The sequence below is a fragment of the Lithobates pipiens genome, unplaced genomic scaffold, assembly GCF_037356315.1.
Source record: "Lithobates pipiens isolate NorthernLeopardFrog02 unplaced genomic scaffold, aLitPip1_a1.2 Scaffold_13, whole genome shotgun sequence".
Lineage (NCBI taxonomy): Eukaryota > Metazoa > Chordata > Amphibia > Anura > Ranidae > Lithobates > Lithobates pipiens.
This window is the reverse complement of record NW_027507718.1, coordinates 404,746,011-404,767,294: the sequence shown is the minus strand read 5'-3', so window position 1 is coordinate 404,767,294 and position 21,284 is coordinate 404,746,011. Positions and strand designations below refer to the sequence as shown.

At 40.8% G+C, this 21,284-nt stretch overlaps 1 protein-coding gene across 3 annotated transcripts in view; it reads left to right on the top strand.

The window, feature by feature from the left end:
* Window positions 1-21,284, top strand: part of CRACD (capping protein inhibiting regulator of actin dynamics) — a 240,215-nt gene that overhangs the window by 63,528 nt on the left and 155,403 nt on the right. For all 3 annotated transcript variants that reach the window (XM_077477445.1, XM_077477446.1, XM_077477448.1), the window contains exon 2: window positions 12,979-13,130. The gene's annotated coding sequence lies outside the window, so the exon portion shown is untranslated. The remainder of the gene's footprint in view (window positions 1-12,978; window positions 13,131-21,284) is intronic.

Below are 21,284 nucleotides of genomic sequence, written 5' to 3'. Positions count from 1 at the left end.
AAATGAGCTAGTGTGCATAAATGGATCATATGTGTTCCGCCTGGTTTTTATACATAAACTTTGGGTGAGCATTAATGCAATCTGGAAGGTTTAGCTCATTATGAAATACTTACCTTAGATCGAAGCCCCCGCGGCGGTCCCAGCACCCAGCTCCAGCTGGCGACTTCGCTTCCGGAGTTACTTCCGGGTATCGCGGGCTCCGGCGCTGTGATTGGCCAGAGCCACGATCACGTCACTCACGTGCGCGGGAGCCACCGGTAACGGCACACCAGCTGAAGCAATGGCAGAAACGTGCTTCAGTGCGCATGTGCCGATGACTTTGGCACATGCTGATACAGGGGATATCTCCTAAACCATGCAGGTTTAGGAGATATCCGGGGTAGCTACAGGTAAGCCTTATTATAGGCTTACCTGTAGTGAAAAGTGGATTGTAAGGGTTTACTTTTAAGTTTAGTACATTTCTTGAAGAATGTACTGCATTCATACAGTCCACTATCATATATCATTGCCCAGTACCAGAATTCCTTTGTTCTCTCTATTATCATAGTGCATTGTCATAATGAGCATTTTGTTGTGTACTCCATTGACGGAATACAGTTCTAGGTATCAATGTTTGGTTGTTTGCAGGTGATCACATTACCTCTTGGACAATATCATTCCTCAGCTCTCACAATAAAAACACAGAGGCCTGTAGGAGGCTGATAATGAAGGAAGTGATCTTGTTACTACCATATTATTCATGTACACTACTAAAAGCTATTTATAGCAAGGGGAGTTCAGAAAACTTGGAAGATGCAAGGCAAAACAGGCAACCTGCAAAATATAAGAGAATAAAAAATATATGTTTTCAGTTATTCGGTAGTAAAACACCAGTATGTCCTGCTTTAACCTCTTTACTAAACTGTAAATACATAATTTATCTAAAATTGTTTATAGAGTATTTTATTTGAGAAAAGTATACTTATTGCTAGAATTGCAAGTTTTATGGTAAATCTGGTGGCCTGTTAAATTGGCTCCCACCACCTCCTAACTCTTCTTCTGTTTCAATAATTTTATTGAATTTTTTTTTCTATAAACATCACAAAAGAGCTGCAAACAATCCTTGCCATGCTGATATCATTCAATACAAGTACATAAGGAACAAGAAGGGGAAGTCAGGGGGGATCGGTAGGAGAGAGAGGGAAATATAATCGGGGCTTCGTGAATAAGGCAAGTCAACTTTGGTGACTGATATAGGCACAAGAGCAAATATGAGGACCAAACATTAAATAGGTGATTGCACAGAGGAAACCCACTAGGCCCCCGCAGGTGGAGAAAGGGCCCTCCTCAGGGTGGCCCTACAGGTCCATCCACAATACACCCATAAACCTTAAAGAGGAAGTAAACCCTGGTGGGCTTTATTTACCTGCAAATGTGAAGCCCGCACTGTTGCCATTGTCCCCACGACCAGGGAGCTCCCATCTTTGCCTTAATATAGGCTTACCTGCAGGGCTCAAGTCCTGTGGGAACACATGGGAGCGGAGTTCCTGTACTTTTTCCACAACAGGAACTCAGTTGCCGTTAGCAGCCATGTCCTGCAAGACTTTGAAGTATGCGAGCTGTGTGGCAGGTGCTACTCCAGCAGCTGCCGACACAGCTCGCAATAGTAAGTGCCGCACACCTCACCATTCAGGCATTGCCAGTAGGGGGCCCCATGACAGCTTCCGCTTCGATCTACCTGTCAATCACAGCTAGCTGACGGGTAGATCAGATCCCTGCTGCTAAGAGATTGTATTTAGTCAGACCTCTCGTGATGCGCTCATCCCCGTCGGCCCCTCCTGATTTTCTGTCTCCTCATCTCCCCCCCCCCCCTTAGTCTCCTGCATACTTGTTCTGTGTGTCCCGCTGAATCCCCCCCTCCTCTAACTTCAGTGCCATATGATGAGAGAACCCAGAGGAGGGGCACAGCTATTCTGCTCACAGGACATGCAGGGAGAGAGGTGAGCTGAGGGAGGAACATCAGTTTGGGGTGGTAAGCTGAGCACAATACCTGGCAAAGTTTAATGCCAGGAGGGAAGTGGAAATATGTGAAGGGTTGGAATAGCAGTGAGTGTGTGTTGGAGCCCTGCAGAGTTTGCAGCCCCCCAAGCTAACATACATCTCCTAAGCAGGAACACATCACTATCTCCCTAAGCATTCTGTCCAGATAATGTGCAGTTCATTTATGACCTTTCGGTTTAACCCTGTGTTATCCAAACTCTGTTCAATGAAAAGTGTAAACTCACCACATAAACACTCTATATACAAAATAACATTCCCCAATAAAGATCAGAACACGATGTTCACATTTGCATGGAAGCACAATTGAATGAATGCTGATTATTCAGAGAATTACCGTATTTATGTTTATTGAGGATTGTTTTTTTTTTTTTATGTACTAACAGTTAAGCTTCATACACACAATACGAAAATTGGATGAAAAATACCACTTTTGAAGCGTTCGTGCATATGAGCGTATCTTTTTTTTTTTTTTTTTTGGTGGGCGAGTGGATCTTGGGTGGGAGTTCCCATACTTTTTTTCCCAGGACTTGACCCCTGCTTACCTGTAGGTAAAAGTGGTTGTACAGAGTGTACAACCACTTTAAAGCTTTGAACTCCTAACTCCTATTCTAACTACTATGAAGAAGGCAGATGTTTATACTTACCTATTCTCATGGCGCTCCAGTCCAGTCATGTGATCAGCTCCCAGCAGTGGTTTCAGGGGAGAAGAGGGACAACCAACAAGGGATTCCCCATATACAGTAAACCTATGAGTGATGTCACCATCCAGGCATTTTTATCTGTTGCCGGTAATCTCTCCTCTCCCCTGAAGCCGGCCACTGGGGAGATCATGTGACAAGACCAGAGCGACTTGAGAATAAGTAAGTATACACATCTTCCTTCTACAGGGTAGTTAGAAAATGTATTAGAAGAGGGGTAGAAGCAGGTTTGGGCTTAGTTAGTTAGAACCTGGCAACCTAAAATACGATTATTTTTTTTCCATTGAAGAGCTACTGACATACTGACTACTATTATCTATATCTGTACAAACAAATTAGCTATTTTATTTTATATATTTATCTTTATTGTGCTGATTATTCTCCTGCTAGAGGAATAGATGTGAAGGAAGCAGATAAATTACTGCACTCTGATTGGACAATGGGGGGCAGCAGGGTTAGTGTGCACATAATTTTGTTTACTGCTTGGATGTGTTGCAGAAAAAACACTGTTTTGTGCAGTGAAAATATAATCCAAGTTTACTGAACATATACGGTATACGTGCCATATTAACAGCAAAGAGAAAAGTGCTAGATTGTTAAAATTTTTGTTCCAATGGTTTTTACTGATTTTTAACAGTAAAAATATAGGCATATATATATATATATATATATATATATATATATATATATATATATATATATATATATATATATATATATATATATATGCACAATATAGAGTATGGCATTTCATTTCATAAGATATGAGCAATCCTCATATCTTTTTTTCAGTGAAATAAAATGGACAAACTGTGAAATCTTTGTCCGTTCTCCCCCCTTGTTGTGATTGACAGGTGATTTACATATCTTGTTCACTAGCCTAAGACACGCATTATTTTTTAATTCCCACCCCCACTCCTTTCTTCAGCAGCTCTGCAAGGATTGGCTGTTCCACACCTCAGCATGATTTGGCATGCTGAAGTCATGTGGGGACTTTTCTGGGTTTTGACTGGATGTTAGTGATCATAGCAGAAGTTCAGTGTAAGAAATACACAGGAGAAAATGCATGTTGATAAGGGGAGTGTAGAAGTGGGTGGGGAGTCTACTGACATCACGACTCCACCCACTGAGCCATGGAAACCAGACCACCCACAAAATCTGCAGTTTTTTGGGTCTCATAGCAGACAGAGGGGAGACATTTGACAGATAAGTATAAATGTAGGAGGCATGTATATCCTTCTAGATAACCAATATTGCAGTAGTTTAGAAAGGATGAGAGCGGGTTTACATCCACTTTAAGAAGTACAAAATAGATTGTTTACATTTCAATAATATATTCATACTATTTTGTTCAAAGAAGCTGATTAACATATGACAAACCCCTCGTGATTACCTGCCAAACTCACTTACGTAACCCTCTAGACATCCAATAACTATGAATTCCCAGGAGATAGACTCATTGCTTAGCCATAACAAGCTTACTTTCAGCAATATAATCCATTCCCCCAGAGTCTCTCTTGCTTTTTTCCACATAACTATACCTTTCTCACCTTCACTCATTCTTGTTTATTAACTCTCTACAACAGCCTTTCTCATCCAAGGTTCCACGAAACCCTAGGGTTTCTACAGAGGTTGCTAGGAGTTCCTTGAGCAATGAACAACAACCTGTTCCACTCAGATGAGCAACTATTGACCCAAATGATCTTTTAGCTATTTGTAAACATAAATTCTTCACAATGTAAAGAACATTCGTTTCACTGACCATAATGCTAGGTACTTCATGGGTTCCTCCATGTTAAAAAGTTTGAGAAAGGCTGTTCTACGAGGTTGGAGGAGGAAGCTATAACAGATCTGTAAGCTAAAAGTGGTTCTGCATTCTATCAATGAAGGTAAAAAAAACTTCAGTGTGCAGCTCACCCCTAAGCCCCCCCCCCCCCCAAATACTCACCTGAGCCTGATCCTGATGTAGTGATGTGCATGAGAGCAGAAGCTCTTTCGAGTCTCACCCTCCTTATTGGCTGAGACACAGCAGTGGGAGCCACTGGGCTCACACTAATGCCTCCATAGCATGTGGCTTGGGAAGAAGAGGATCAGGGCTGCTCTGTGCAAAACCATAGCACAGGACATGTAAGCATAACATGTTAGCTATTTGTTTTTTTAAAGCATGAGCCTTTACAAACACTGCCATGTTCCGAATATCCCAACAGATGTGAGTCAGGAGTAAATATATACGGTGTAAGTGCCATGTCCTAAAAAAAAGCAGAATGCCATATACCTGGTGCCCCCTTCATGTTAGATCGACAGGGCTGTCTGTATACAATTTTTGAAGCAGCAGTTTGCTGGTGACATAGAGCTATTTTTTGTGTGATCCCGGCCACACCAGCAAGGTAGCTATGGTTCATAACCCTTCAATTATATTCTGAGCTGTGATATGGAACTGTCAATAGTTACTAGCTGACATGGTTTAGTTATGGGACTGTAGTTGATAACAAGCACCTCAGCAGTCTAGACTGTCACACTGCATAGGCCTTGTATTGCCCCTACCCTGTCCACCTTTAGGAGATCCCTAAAAACTCATTTATTCAGAGAAGCCTATCCCACCTAACTGTCCCCAAGCCACCACCATCAAATCATTCTCTGCAGCTATTACCTTTTGTACCACCCCCTCCCTTTTAGAATGTAAGCTCTACGAGCAGGGCCCTCCTGTACCTTTTGTATTGAACTGTACTGCAATTGTGTTGCCCCCCTATAGATTGTAAAGCACTGCGTAAACTGTTGGCGCTATATAAATCATGTATAATAATAATAATATAATAATAATATTGGCAGTGAGCTGTGGATGTTTGACTCATGTATTACACTGGCATTATTATAATTTTTAGAACGCATCCTGCAGTACAGATTTCTACAATCAATCAAATATACTGTGTTGATCTAGACTGGCAACAGCTGTGTGTGTCCAGTAAATCTACAGCAGCTGGTAACAATACTGATGTGGTCTGAGAAGAGTACATTCTCTTGATTCAGTCTCTTTGTACTGCTGTAGAGGTTTCCTGGTTTTATCATGGCTCAACCTAAATCAGTCATACTTGAGAAGTAACCTCACTTTCACTTCTGAGCTTCTTCAAGAGTGCTAGACTCTCACAAGTAGCTGAGCACAGCTGTGTAAACTCAACTGCTTATTGGGCTTCTTCATCCACATTGCCCCATTCCGTTATTCTGTCTCCAGGATGGCTTCATCTAACTGGAGCCACAACCAGGCCTGGGCCACCACTTTCTAGCACTTTAGGACCTGAACTTGCTCTAACGAAGGTATATTCTAACAATAGCCCTTCTAGCATATTGCTGTATATAGTCTTCAATGAAACTTAGGCCCCATTTCCACATCAGCGTTTTTTAGCTCGAAGCTCCAAGATGCCCAATGGTCACTTCAATGGTCCCTGTTGACACCTAAGCCTTTTGTTGCCTGTGGCCAAATGCTTGTCACTCAAAGAAGTGTATATGAGCTTCTTTTCAGGCAGATTGGAGCTATTTGGACCTCGTAGCCTTCAGTGTGAATGCCTAAAAATGTGTGGCATCGGAGCTTTATGAGTATTCTCCTCCTAGTATGTTCTATTGGCTAAAAAACAAAAAACAGCTGAAGCATGAATACACATGTGGAATGCTTATAATACACTTCTAAAATTCTTGTATGTGATTGCAAAACTCTTAAATAAAAAAGCCTGAGCATTGCTCTGCTCAGGTGTGCATACAGCCTAATAGGTGAAGGACGAACAATCAATCAGTTAAGATGGCTGAGAGATCACCAAACAACTGTTGTGACAAATGAATCAAATGGAAGCACTGCCATGTGTGCATACCCTAAGTAAAGTCAAATTATTTTCGAAATTCCATAGTACTTCTTGCCAATTTTGTTCTCCCATGATTTTCTTTTTTTTTTTTTTTTTTTTTTATTATTATTTATTTATAACAGGAAAGAGGCCCACATGGACCAACAATACAGAATAATACATAGAACAAAATACAAAGTGTAATCGCATATACAGGGTTCATGGTATAGTTTCATGTTGTAGTTTAACAATACTGATGGTATTCAATTTATCTCATGGTAGGCACATTCGGTATATTGAGTCTGAGACTCTTCTCTCACTTGTCTTGTATTGATCCTGTGGTTGCTCCTGTGAGGAGTGTTTGGTGCTGTCATAGGGTCTTGCACTGTGGAGGGAGTCAAACATGTGCTCAATGTGCGATGTGGTTATGTGGTGTTGTCCCACTGGCTCAGTCCCTTTTTTTTTCCTTTTTCTAAAGTAACGTAGGAGAGTCCTACTGTAAGGAGGTAGGATGTATAGTTGAAGAGGGGATAGCGAAGTAGATAGAAAATGATAGAGGAGTGGAGATTCTCTCATGATTTCATACTTGTAAGACAGGTTTAACATTTTTGGCTGCTACAGTGCCTTGCGAAAGTATTCGGCCCCCTTGAACTTTTCAACCTTTTGCAACATTTCAGGCTTCAAACATAAAGATATAAAATTTTTATTTTTTGTGAAGAATCACCAACAAGTGGGACACAATTGTGAAGTGGAACGAAATCTATTGGATTTTTGAAACTTTTTTAACTAATAAAAAAATGAAAAGTGGGGCGTGCAAAATTATTCGGCCCCCTTGCGTTAATACTTTGTAGAGCCACCTTTTGCTGCGATTACAGCTGCAAGTCGCTTGGGGTATGTCTCTATCAGTTTTGCACATCAAGAGACTGAAATTCTTGCCCATTCTTCCTTGCAAAACAGCTCGAGCTCAGTGAGGTTGGATGGAGAGCGTTTGTGAACAGCAGTTATCAGCTCTTTCCACAGATTCTCGATTGGATTCAGGTCTGGACTTTGACTTGGCCATTCTAACACCTGGATACGTTTATTTGTGAACCATTCCTTTGTAGATTTTGATGTATGTTTGGGATCATTGTCTTATTGGAAGATAAATCTCCGTCCCAGTTTCAGGTCTTTTGCAGACTCCAACAGGTTTTCATCCAGAATGGTCCTGTATTTGGCTGCATCCATCTTCCCCTCAATTTTAACCATCTTCCCTGTCCCTGCTGAAGAAAAGCAGGCCCAAACCATGATGCTGCCACCACCATGTTTGACAGTGGGGATGGTGTGTTGAGGGTGATGAGCTGTGTTGCTTTTACGCCAAACATATCGTTTTGCATTGTGGGCAAAAAGTTGGATTTTGGTTTCATCTGACCAGAGCACCTTCTTCCACATGTTTGGTGTGTCTCCCAGGTGGCTTGTGGCAAACTTTAAACGAGACTTTTTATGGATATCTTTGAGAAATGGCTTTCTTCTTGCCACTCTTCCATAAAGGCCAGATTTGTGCAGTGTACGACTGATTGTTGTCCTATGGACAGACTCTCCCACCTCAGCTGTAGCTCTCTGCAGTTCATCCAGAGTGATCATGGGCCTCTTGGCTGCATCTCTGATCAGTCTTCTCCTTGTCTGAGCTGAAAGTTTAGAGGGGCGGCCAGGTCTTGGTAGATTTGCAGTGGTCTGATACTCCTTCAATTTCAAAATGATTGCTTGCACAGTGCTCCTTGGGATGTTTAAAGCTTGGGAAATCTTTTTGTATCCAAATCCGGCTTTAAACTTCTCCACAACAGTATTACGGACCTGCCTGGTGTGTTCCTTGGTCTTCATGATGCTCTCTGCGCTTTCAACAGAACCCTGAGACTATCACAGAGCAGGTGCATTTATACAGAGACTTGATTACACACAGGTGGATTCTATTTATCACCATCAGTCATTTAGGACAACATTGGATCATTCAGAGATCCTCGCTGAACTTCTGGAGTGAGTTTGCTGCACTGAAAGTAAAGGGGCCGAATAATTTTGCACGCACCACTTTTCAGTTTTTTATTTGCTAAAAAAGTTTAAAATATCCAATAGATTTCGTTCCACTTCACAATTGTGTCCCACTTGTTGGTGATTCTTCACAAAAAATTAAAATTTTATATCTTTATGTTTGAAGCCTGAAATGTGGCAAAAGGTTGAAAAGTTCAAGGGGGCCGAATACTTTCGCAAGGCACTGTATACCAGAAATACAAACATAGTTGGGTCTATGGAATTGCATTACATAAATACATACATACTACAACATACATGGCAAAGATAATTTTTTTCTACTGTTAAGCAAAACCATTTTGATCATTTCCAATGGAGTCCGGTGGATACTTCACAACCTTTTACAAGTTTAAAAGAGCAGAACAATTGCAGAAACGCTTTATATGTTTATTATAAACAGAACCCTATATTGCTGTAAGTGCCCGGTATATTCAGGCTATAAACAAAATGTATTAATTTAGGACACTGAATCATCAAGGTAACAATGGTGTTCAGGAGCTTTATGTTACAATGAACTGCAGCGGGGTACAACGTTTTCTTGCAGATTGGCTATTGAGTACTTCTTGAGAACAACAGCATGTAGCTCCAGTCAATTATTTCCCTTGTTAGATAGAACTATACATAGTCCAGCAATTCTCTACCCTGATTGAATATTTACTTGCAGGAAATAAAAGACACATCTATTTCAGGATTCAGAAATGCATAACTCCTACAATAACGATAATAATAGCTCTATAATTTCAGCTCCTACCCACAGAGAGCAGGAAAGGCACGTTATGTATCTCCATATATGATTGCTTTTAAGTTTATTCATTCCCGAATTTACCAACTGGACATGATCAGGGACCTGTTACGTTATTTCTATAAATGTCTGAAAAACATTTTTATGAGCAATATATTTAAAATTAATTTCACTTGAGAAGACATTTGTTATGTTTATTAGGAAGGATGCTCTTTTATACTTTGTTTTAGGCAAAAGCCAAAGAAAGCGGTGACACAATCACAATGTGACTGTGTTAATTATGTAGATGTTGGGTTTGAGTAACTGGAAGGAAGAAATGTAACTAAACAGATAATTTTTTCTGTTTTTAACCTATACTTGCAAAATGGAATCTCATGGTTTCCATGTATAATAAATTAGTAATTTTTAATCTTCTGTCATGTCATGTCTCTGAAATATGAAAGATTTTTAGTACAAAGACATTATTTAATACTTAACGAGTTCAATAAATTCAAGTTAGCTTTTAGCATTTGCAAGTTATAGCAGTTAAACTCTTCAAAATGTATCCAAAATACTGACAAGTTATTAAGAGCCAAGCAACTCCTACACCCAAATCAAAAATAGTTAGGACGCTGTGTAAATTCGACATTATTTATCCAATGGAGACCTCAAGAATTGCTGTACATCCTTAATCTGGTTGTTACCACAATTATACAATTCTCTGCCAGCCCCTCTATTATTAGGCCTCATGTACACTGCTGCTGGTAAACAGACATTTAGGAGCAGTTGGGCATTTTTTTGCAACCACTCCTGAACTCTCCTCTATGTTATCTTATCAGTACATGTACACAGGGTCGTTTATAGTCATTCCTAGGCAGTTGCGTTCAGAGGCATTTAAAACGCCAAACGTGGCTAAATGCGTTTAAATGTGGTAACCCGTGGTAACTCGGGTTTCATTAACAGGCGTTTTTCATTTTTGGCTATTTTGAAAAAAAAATTTTTTTTTAAATGCTTCTAGACACAAATGCGGCTAAACGCGGCATGTAAACGTGGCTAAACGGACGTTTTTAGACGCCGGTTTCTAGCTGTCAAGTTAAATCATTCAGGAGGGGTTGAACAACGTCCCGTGTACATGAAGCCTAACTAGTCATAACACACAGTGTAAGTGTTTTATGAAAAAGAAGCTTGTAAATACAGTTTTAGAGCGATCTTCAGGCCGGTCATGTGACTCCCTGCCAGTCTCCTACCCCGATCTCCAGGCTACAGCAGGAAGGGGCGAGATCTCCCTCTGACATCAGCCGGGGAGGTCAGGTGGTCATTTAGCCCCTCCCACTGTAGCCTGGGGATCGGAGTAAGAGACCGGCTGGGAGTCACGTGACTGGCCTGAAGATCGCTCTAAAACAGTATTTACAAGCCTTGTTTTCATAAAACACTTACACTGTGTGTTATGACTAGTTATAATAGATGGCCTGGCAGTGACAATTTCTAATATTTTATTTCTGTTAATCGTGGCGGGGGGGGGGGGGTGGAGACAGAGACACAGACACGTAGCTGACAGGCAGGGAGGGAGGGGATGGGGGACAGAGCATGGCTGCGGATAACGGAAAGGACTCAAAATGACCACGGTAGTCGGGGCTCATCAGCCATGATTATAATCGGTCAGCTCACAGAGGGGATACAGGAAGTGGCAGGATTAGCCAGGTTTTTTTACAGTTTATAGAAGGGCAGATTATACAGCACAAGCACTGTGCTGTTGAATCTGCTATGAGGGTATCTCTTTTTTTTTTTTAGGGTTACAAACAGTTTAAAACCCAACTTCAGGCTCAGGATCTCATTTTAGACACGTAAAAAGGGTTTTCCCCGCACCCAATTCGCATGTTAGGAGATTGTGACCGCCTCTATGGAGCCAGTTCACACCTCTCCGCATCGTCTCCGGTGCGAATTGCACAGGCGTCCAGTGCGTCTTTTGGTCTGTTTCAGGTATGAATTCAGCCAAAAATATGGGCTGAGGAGACGCACTGGACTCTTGATGTGAACCGGAGCATGCTGCAGTGTGAACCCAGCCTTAAATGGACTTGGCTAGCAAATTGAAGCTGAACTCCAGCTACAGTTTATAAGAAGTTAATATAGAAAAGAACTTGTGAGCTGATATGCAACTATAGCTTACACTGTGAGATATTAATAAAGTGAACAAAGAACAGCTGTTACCATGCAATAAGTGAACTCACACTCATAAACAATAAATGAAATACAAAAAAATTGTTGCTTATTCAATATAAAACATTAGTAAATATTCCTCAACTAGAATGAATAAAGTGCAAAGACTTGATATTAAGGTGCAACAAATTAAAAGCACAGTATATAAGTCCAAAATATGCCAAAAAAGTCCAAAAACTGTGAAGATTCTGAAGTGTGCAGATATCCTCTCACTTATAAGTGTAAATCAAATTTGTGCTTGAACATAGATGTGTAGTCACCACCACCATTAAGTGAACTGGTCGCCCACCTCTAACAAAGACCCACCTGGGTCTATTCATGCCTTGTTATAAAGTATAGGAAGATCCTCGATAGTCTGGATGACCAGCTCCAATAGTGAAGGACACACACTCTCTTTTGAGGAACGATTAATCCAATATTGCTCAAAATATATAAGAAAAATGAATTGCGCAATACCATTTAAAGCAATTTATTAAAACATAAGGATTGTGCACTCACACTTTCCACATCTTGTATAAATGCAAGTAATAAATCCAAACTACGAGCTCCTCACTGCTAATTCCGATGCACAAGACAACGGAAAAGATGTCACCAGCTCCACCCGATGTGTTTCGTCTCTTCTTTAAAGGGAGCCGGTTGCACAGGAGTCCTGTGTGTCTTTTGGTCCATTTCAGGTCCAAATTAAGCCAAAAATTCAGGCTGAAATCAGACCTGAAACAGTGAATTGGGACGCACCGGCCTCCTGCTGTGAGACCTTAAATGGACTTGGCTAACAAATTGAAGCTGAACTCCAGCTAACAGTTTATTAAGTTACGCAGTATTTTTTTTTTGCCTTTTGAGATAAAGATTTTACATTAATTAATAAATGTTCATCATTGTAAGCACCCCTATAAGTGTTAAATGGTTTGTCTCAACCCTCTAACTGCTACTTTCTTTGGACAACTCAGTCCCCTGCCTGGATCACCAGGTGAAAATAAAGGAAAAATACTAAAAAAAGAAAACTAATGTAGCCCCCACATCTAAGAATTTGTGAGCTGCAATCAAATGGATTTTGTTTGTGGGTTTAATAGCACTCTAGTAATGTTCTATGTCTTATACGTCAGAGATTTTGTACACCCTCTTCCCTTTTCTTCTCTTCCTTTTGCTGTAATATTCATCTTAATAAATGTAACAATTATGCACACAAAATAGAAATCAAATACCTACATGAAGGGTTTCTCATGCACAAAATTACGATCAGGAACTTGCACCAAAAATGACCCCCATTCATGAGCATTTGGCAGTATTATGTAACTTGAATTCCTTAAATAGGAAGAAATGACTAATACTGAGATGCCGTGTGTAGATGTACTTTATTGAAGGATTGTACAGGAGGAGGATCTATGATTAATCATCCTTTATCATTCTCCAGAACCATTACTAGGAGATGTGATGCCGATCTTGCCACGCAAATCTCTCTGCTAATATGTGTCCTGCAATATAACAGCAGTTTGGCAAGTGGTGAGAGTTCCCTGATGCAGTGAGCCGTTGATTACCGAACCACTGACAAGACTTCACCCTAGGGTGAGTAACTGCATGGCGAAGAGTGCCAGTTCACATGTCATTTGAAACTTTACTTGGTTGCTAAAAAGCACGTCTCCTGTAATTCTTTTTTTGTTTGTTTTCATTTCTGCTCAAGCTATTTTTTTAATTTGTTGAGTTGCCTATACTGAAATTAGGTTTCCCAAGGTAATGTGTGGTTTTATTTTGAATGAATATTGTGCTATAAGTGTTCGGTCTATCACTGAGTAGCCAGGTGCCCTCTTGATTTAAATATTTTCCTAAAGCTTTGATAGTCAATGTTAATGAAGCTATCATTAGGAAACCCAGCCTAAGGCCTCATTCATACGGGGTGGATCTGTTTCAGTGGAGTCCGCCAGCTCAGCAGGAGATCGCTCTGTTGATCTCCGCTGAGCCGGCAGATGACAGGTACAGGTCATCTCTGCTCACTGAACAGGGGGGGACCTGTCAGAGCACCGCTGATTCCTATGGAGGGATCAGAAGAAAATGGACAGCATGTCCGTTTTCATCAGATCTCATCCGATCCACCCAGATGGATGGCAAACGTATCGCCATACGTCTGATTTTAGTGGATCGGATGGCAGACGGGTGTCAGCGGACACATCTCCGCTGACATCCTTCTCCCCATAGGAGTCAATGGGTGGCCCGCTCAGATCCGCCTGAAAACGGACAGGTGGGCTTATCGTGTGAAAGGGGCCTCATTCAATTAACGCTACTCCTCTCTGGCCTATTATATGCTTTAACAATTTTTAATAATAGAAACTTTAGGGTATTGGGAGAGCTTATATAAAGTGATATTAGATAGAAGGAGGAGGTACAGAAGACTCGGACACTGAACCATCGAGATGCATACCAACTGTTTATATGATTTCAGTTCCTGACTAACAGGGTGCCCCCTAATGGTTTCCCCAAAAAAAGAAAACAGCATCTGTACCTTTTTAGTATTCTGTTAGTGGTCAGCCTTTCATCTAGTAGAAGCAGAGGGTGAGAGAACACTTGGGGTTTATTTATTTATTTTATTTATTACAGGTACTTGTATGGTGCCAACGATTTACACTATAACAGACACAAACCCTGGAGACCCTAACTATGTGTGGTCAAAATCCTTTGTGCTACACTGTCCACAATCCTGCCAGCCAATGCCTTCCTATATATGAGTATATACTGTATATTACCGTATGTATATTATAGTGCCTAACCAAAAGTCTAAGCTGCGTTAATCGTTATGGTTTTGAAAAGAGTTTGGGGATGGGGGGTGTCTAGTGAGGAACCAGGAAGAGCAAATGTATTCCTTTAGAAAACCAGTGCAGTTAGTACCATCCATTATAATACATGCAAACTGTTTCAAGAAATGTATACCTGTTCCCACATGTCTATATTTGCAACCCATGACTTGATCCTTAGAAAGCTGTATTTGTCACTGAAAATATGTATATTGTGTAATATGAGCAATGCTAAACAAGGCAATGAAAGAATATTAAATCTTTAGCTCTGGAAATTGATCTAATGCTTTGGCAGCTCAGATTGAGTAAGTACTGCTCAGTTGTAGTATATAAGTCTAGGTTCACATCTATGCGGCTGCGCTTGATGCAATTTCAGGCACATTTTGCAGTACATTTTGTGTTTTTAAACCCTCGTTTTTTTATTCATGTTTGCATGCAGTTTTCGTGCATTTTGCATTTTAAATTTTTTTTTTTCTTTAAACACACTGTAAACACTGTATATAGCTGGTTGCTAAAGAGGGCTCCGGGAAGCCGGCTGCTGTGTCCTTAAGAACCGATGAATCATCAGCTGTCAGCAGGATTCCCCGCTGACAGCTAAATGTAAAAAAAAAAAAACATTGGCGGCAAAAAAATTGCAAAAAAAAAAAAAAAACGGTGGGGGGTCCACACCCCCAGGTCTATACCAGGCCCTTCGGGTCTAGTATGGATTCGGAGGAGCAAACTCCCTGCCAAAATGTAAAAAAAAAAATTGCATGGGCCCCCCCCCCCAAAATTTATACCAGATCCTTATCCGAGCATGCTGCCCAGCAGGTCAGGAAAGGGAGAAGATGAAGGATTACCAACGTTTATTTATAAGACAGATTAATGCCTAACTGAATAGTTTAAATCAGTTAAATACATTCCTAGGTGCATAAAAAAAAGGTGTCTAAAGCCTTATGGTATGTTTTATGTAAAAATCAATCACAGCGGTAGAAAAGCCTATCTCCTGCCAGCCTGTTGTAATGAGGGACACTTGCTCTCTGTTTAGAAGTCTCTCTGCAAAGGTCCAACGCCCCCCATGTTAAGTTATAGCTAGAGCTCTCCAAGCACCATGGAGTATGAGCATTGCTGCTCATAGAGCTCTAGCTCTGATGCCATTGGACCTCTACATAGAGGCCGCTATTTCCATCCAGGAATGCCTTTTATGTTGGCAGGGGCAGGCCTTTCTATTCAGATTGTGGCTGCTTTCTTTTAAAAAAAAACGAACTGTAAGACTTTGTACACCTTTAGTTTTATTGAACCTGGAATATATTTAACTGATTAAAACTGAAAGAGTTCTACTGGGCTTTAAGGTACTTGCATTAGTTGCACCTAAATTATTATTATTTTTTTTATTTGATTCTTTTAGTTTTGGATGAAGTAGAGAAGGCTTAAGCAAATGAACCATTTGTGTGGGTGAATCTCCACAGTGGAGATGCAGAGAGCAAAAAACCCCCGACAGAGCTTTTAAAGATGGATTCCAGCTATGGATATTTTGACATAGTTACAATAGTCCAGCTTGGACCAATGTATCTATGTATTTATCATATCTGTAGGATCCCTCTAGAACAGTGATGGAAAACCTTTGCACCCCAGATGTTTTGGAACTATATTGCCCATGATGCTCAACTACACTGCAGTGTGGATGAGCATCATGGGAAATGTAGTTCCAAAACATCTAGAGTGCCAAGGTTTGCCATCACTGCTCTAGAAGCTGGAAATCACTGTAGTAGGCACCGCTACTCCAGGAGGTTGGCTGCTTAGCACAAGCTCTGTTCAGAGATCGCTTTGCATCTTCTTAATGAAAGCAAAAGATTCTCCACCTTGCCCAATCACAGAATGCTTTGCATTCATTGAGAAAATGCAAATCAATCTCTGAACAGTGCTTATGCTTAGCAGCAGACCTTCTGTGTTCTCAATGCAGCACGGCAGCCACTCCGCATGGGACAGGAAAGCAAATAATGCACAGTCATGTTGGAACAGGAAGGGTCCATCCCCAAACTATTCCCACAAAGTTGGGAGCATAATATTGTCCAAAATGTCTTGGTATGCTGACGCCTTAAGAGTTTCCTTCACTAAAACTAAGGGGCCAAGCCCAACCCCTAAAAAACTACCCTACACTAGAAACCCCCCTCCACCAAATGATTTGGATCATTGCACAAAGCAAGGTCCATTAAGACATGGATGAGTGAGTTTGGGGTGGAGGAACTTGACTGGCCTGAACAGAGTCCCGACCTCAACATGATAGAACACCTTAGAGCTGAGAGTGGAGACTGCGAGTGAGGCCTTCTCGTCCACATCAGTGCCTGACCTCACAAATGCGCTTCTGGAGGAATGGTCAAACATTCCCATAGACACACTCCTACACCTTCAGCCTTCCCAGAAGAGTTGAAGCTGTTATAGCAGCAAAGGGTGGGCCAACTTAATATTGAACCCTACGGACTAAGACTGGGGTGCCATTAAAGTTCATGTGCGTGTAAAGACAGGCATCCCCATACTTTAGATAATATAGTGTATTTATACAGTATACATGGTCATGAAATGCATGCAGTTACATTGTAGTAGTACAGCGACATATGAGAACAAGGCCTTTAAAAACATACTGTGTCTTTTTGACCATATTTCATTCTACACCCATATTTAGGGTATACCACGGAAATGGTAACATTCCCCAACCCCTAACCTCAAACCACCACCCCACTTACTTGAATTATTGTGTTCCTCTCCCTGCAGCATCCTGTTCTGCCGACACAGCCACATCACCCATTTACAGAGATCTGTGAATGGGTCGACTATGTGATGACTACAAGTCCCATTTACCACTATGGCAGAGGGACTCTCAATAAAGCATGGTGACATCATTGCACTTGTAATCTATTGTTTAATTCCTTCAGCCCTTAAACCGAAGGTCCTATCTCTGTACGGACCTGGAGCTAGGGGTTAACAATGCAGGAGCCTGTGCATTGTTCTCTGCGGGCTTAATTGTAAATATTTAATAAATGCAAATTTTTTTATTATTGTGGGTGCATTATTAAAATGTTTGCAAAATTTGGAATGTGCCTTAACCACTTAAGGACAGAGCCTCGTTTTTGAGGTTTGGTGTTTACAAGTTTAAAATAGTTTTTTTTACTAGAAAATTACTTAGAACCCCCAAACATTATATATATTTTTTTCGAACACCCTAGAGAATAAAATGGCGGTCGTTGCAATACTTTCTGTCACACCGTAATTGCGCAGGGGTCTTATAAGCGCACTTTTTTGGGAAAAAATAAATTTTTTGAATTAAAAAATAAGACAACACTAAAGTTAGCCCAATTTTTTTATATTTTCAAAGATGATCTTACTCTGAGTAAATTGATACCCAACATGTCCGCTTCAAAATTGCACCCGCTCGTGGAATGGCGACACACTTTTACCCTTTAAAATCTCCTTAGGCGATGTTTAAAAAACTCTACAGGTTGCATGTTTTGAGTTACAGAGGGTGTCTAGAGCTATTTATTGCTCTCACTCTAACGATGGCGGTGATACCTCACTTGTGTGAATTGAATACTGTTTACACATGCGGGTGTCACTCACGTATGCGTTCGCTTCTGCACGCGAGCTCGGCAGGACGGGGCAAGTTCAATTTTTTTTTTCTTATTTATTTTACTTTTTATTCTTTATTTTTACACTGTTCTTTAAAAAAAAATGGTGTCACTTTTATTCCTATTACAAGGAATGTAAACATCCCTTGTAATAGAAAAAAAACATTACAGGACCTCTTAAATATGAGATCTGGGGACAAAAAGACCTCAGATTTCATATTTACACTAAAATGCTGAGACCACTTTTATCTAAAAGCCGACCGCCCGCTGAAGAAGTGGATACCGGGGTTATGACAGCTAGTTGCTGCCATAACGGCTTCAAACAGCCAACGCATAACGTAGGCGGACAGTAGGCAAGTGGTTAAAGCAGTATTAAACCGAAAAGCAAACATTTATTATATTATATTTACCAATGCTTAGGTGTGATGACTGTATATGTTTTCTCTTTTAGGCTTTCTTTCCTATATTTTTCATTAGGCCATCCAGCCAGCAAGTCTTATTTTTCACAAGCATAAGCTCTCCAGCAGAATGTATCAGTTTACATGAATGAGGCAAAACACTTAACACTGGCAGGGACAATTAAAATGATCAGCTTTCATTTATTTATCCCAAAACTACAAGAAAAACTCTTTGCTGTATCTGCTTATAAAGTGTGAGTTTGTCTTCAATTTGCTAGTTTATCTAAATCTGCTAATACATTTAACATTACCATCCGCCCCTAGATTGACAATGCTGCTGTCTGCTGTGCCTCCTGTGCTCATTCCACCATATCACCAGGTGAGAACGGAGGGGAAAAAAAAGCCAAAGAAAAAAAAACTGATGCAGCCACCACATCTAATGATTGGTGAGCTGCAATATGATATAGCGTCTATACAGACGTTGTGAGGAATGTCACTCTCCTTAATGGGTTGTGAAAAGAAGGAGATCCTAAAAGACACAGATCAACCCATCTGAATCCACCTAAATTCTTATTTTTGCGTGTAAATTTTAGTTCTGTATAAAAACCATCTTTTGTATACAAGGTTGGTGATGCGAAAAATGACAGCAATTCAATGCTAATGCTCTACATATGATTAAACATTTCAATGGAAGACAGACTAGTATTATTAGCAGGCAAAATGCTCTTATTCAGTATAAATGAAGTATTCTCTTGTCACATGCCTGTGTTGGTGGCTGAACAATATTGCTTTGTTTTTGTCATGTATGTAGTTATATTATTTCTAAGCTATTATGTTATCATTGTGTAAAGCACTGATAATCAGTGATAGATTTGGGGAGTCCTTTGTTCTTTTGTGGCACTCAAGGAGAAACAGATTCTGACTCCCCACGTTTTGTAGATAAGCAATTCCCACAATTGTTTTAGCCACCGTGGACACGTGGTTGACAAATTCCACATTCCTGCACTGTTTCTTTGGTGCCCACAGCAAGACAGGACAATTGAAGCACGGTTAAAGTGGTTGTAAAGGATAAACTTTCTTTTTATTAAAATAATAGATATGTTAGGCCTCATGCACACTGGACGTTTTGCTAACTCTTCTATATTCCTTTCCCTCTGGTAGCAGAGTTTTGGCAGAAAAACCACATGGCACTTGTAAACTCATTTTACGTTTAAGCGTGTCAAGGGCTTGGGCGTTAATTCATTTAATTGGCCACAATAAATAATAATAATAATAAATAATTAATATTATTATTATTGAAATTAATTAGTGCTTAACCACTTGCTTACTGGGCACTTAAACACCCTTCCTGCCCAGACCAATTTTCAGCTTTCGGTGCTCTCACACTTTGAATGACAATTACTCAGTCATGCAACACTGTACCCAAATGAATTTTGTGTCCTTTTTTTCCCACAAATAGAGCTTTCTTTTGGTGGTATTTGATCACCTCTGGGGTTTTTATTTTTTGCGCTATAAATGAAAAAAGACCGAAAATTTTGAAAAAAAACGCATATTTCTTTGTTTCTGTGACAGAATTATGCAAATTATTAATTTTTCTTCATAAATTTTGGCCACAATTTATACTGCTACATATCTTTGGTAAAAATAACCCAAATTAGTGGATATTATTTGGTCTTTGTGAAAGTTAGAGAGTCTACAAGCTGTGGTGCGAATCGCACAAAATTGATCACATCTGATGTACTGGTGGCCTATCTCGCTTCTTGTGACCCAAACAAGTCAGGAAAGTACAAATACCCCCCAAATGACCCCTTTTTGGAAAGTAGACATTCCAAGGTATTTAGTAAGAGGCATGGTGAGCTTTTTGATGTTGTCATTTTTTTCCCACAATTCTTTGCAAAATGAAGATTTTTCATTTTCTTTATTTTTCTCCACAAAATTGTCATTGTAATAGGTTATTTCTCTCACGTGGCATGTGTATACCACAAATGACACCCCCCAAAAAATTCTGCTACTCCTCCTGAGTATTACAATACCACATGTGTGGGACTTTTTCGCAGCCTGGCCACATAGAGAGGCCCAACATGCAGGGAGCGCCATCACGTGTTCTAGGAGCATAAATTACACATCTAACTTGTTGACTACTTATTACACTTTTGAAATACCAGGACAATGACACGTGACACTGATGACAGATGGCACTGATACGTGGCAATGATGACACTTATACGTGGCACTGATGACACGTGGCACTGATGACAGATGACACTAATATGTGGCACTGATGACACGTGGCACTAATACGTGGCACTGATGACACGTGGCACTAATACGTGGCACTGATGACACGTGGCACTAATATGTGGCACTGATGACACGTGGCACTAATACGTGGCACTGATGACATGTGGCACTAATACGTGGCACTAATACGTGCCACCGGTGACAGATGGCACTAATACGTGGCACCAATGACACGTGACACTGATGACAGATGGCACTGATAAGTGGCATTGATGACACGTGACACTGACAACAGATGGCACGTGACACTGACAGGTGGCACTGATGACAAATGGCACTGATACGTGGCACTGATGACAGATGGCACTAATACGTGGCACTGATGACAGATGGCACTATGTGGCACTAATAACACGTGGCACTGATGACAGATGCCACTTATACGTGGCACTGATGACAGATGGCACTGGGGACAAATGGCACTGACAACAGGTGGCACTGGGGACAGATAGCACTGCGGGCAGGTGGCACTGGGGTGGGGTGGATTGCACTGGGGTGGATGGCACTGGGGCGGATGGCACTGGGGCGGATGGCACTGGGGCAGGATGGCACTGGGGCGGATGGCACTGGGGCGGATGGCACTGGGGCAGGATGGCACTGGGGCAGGATGGCACTGGGGCAGGATGGCACTGG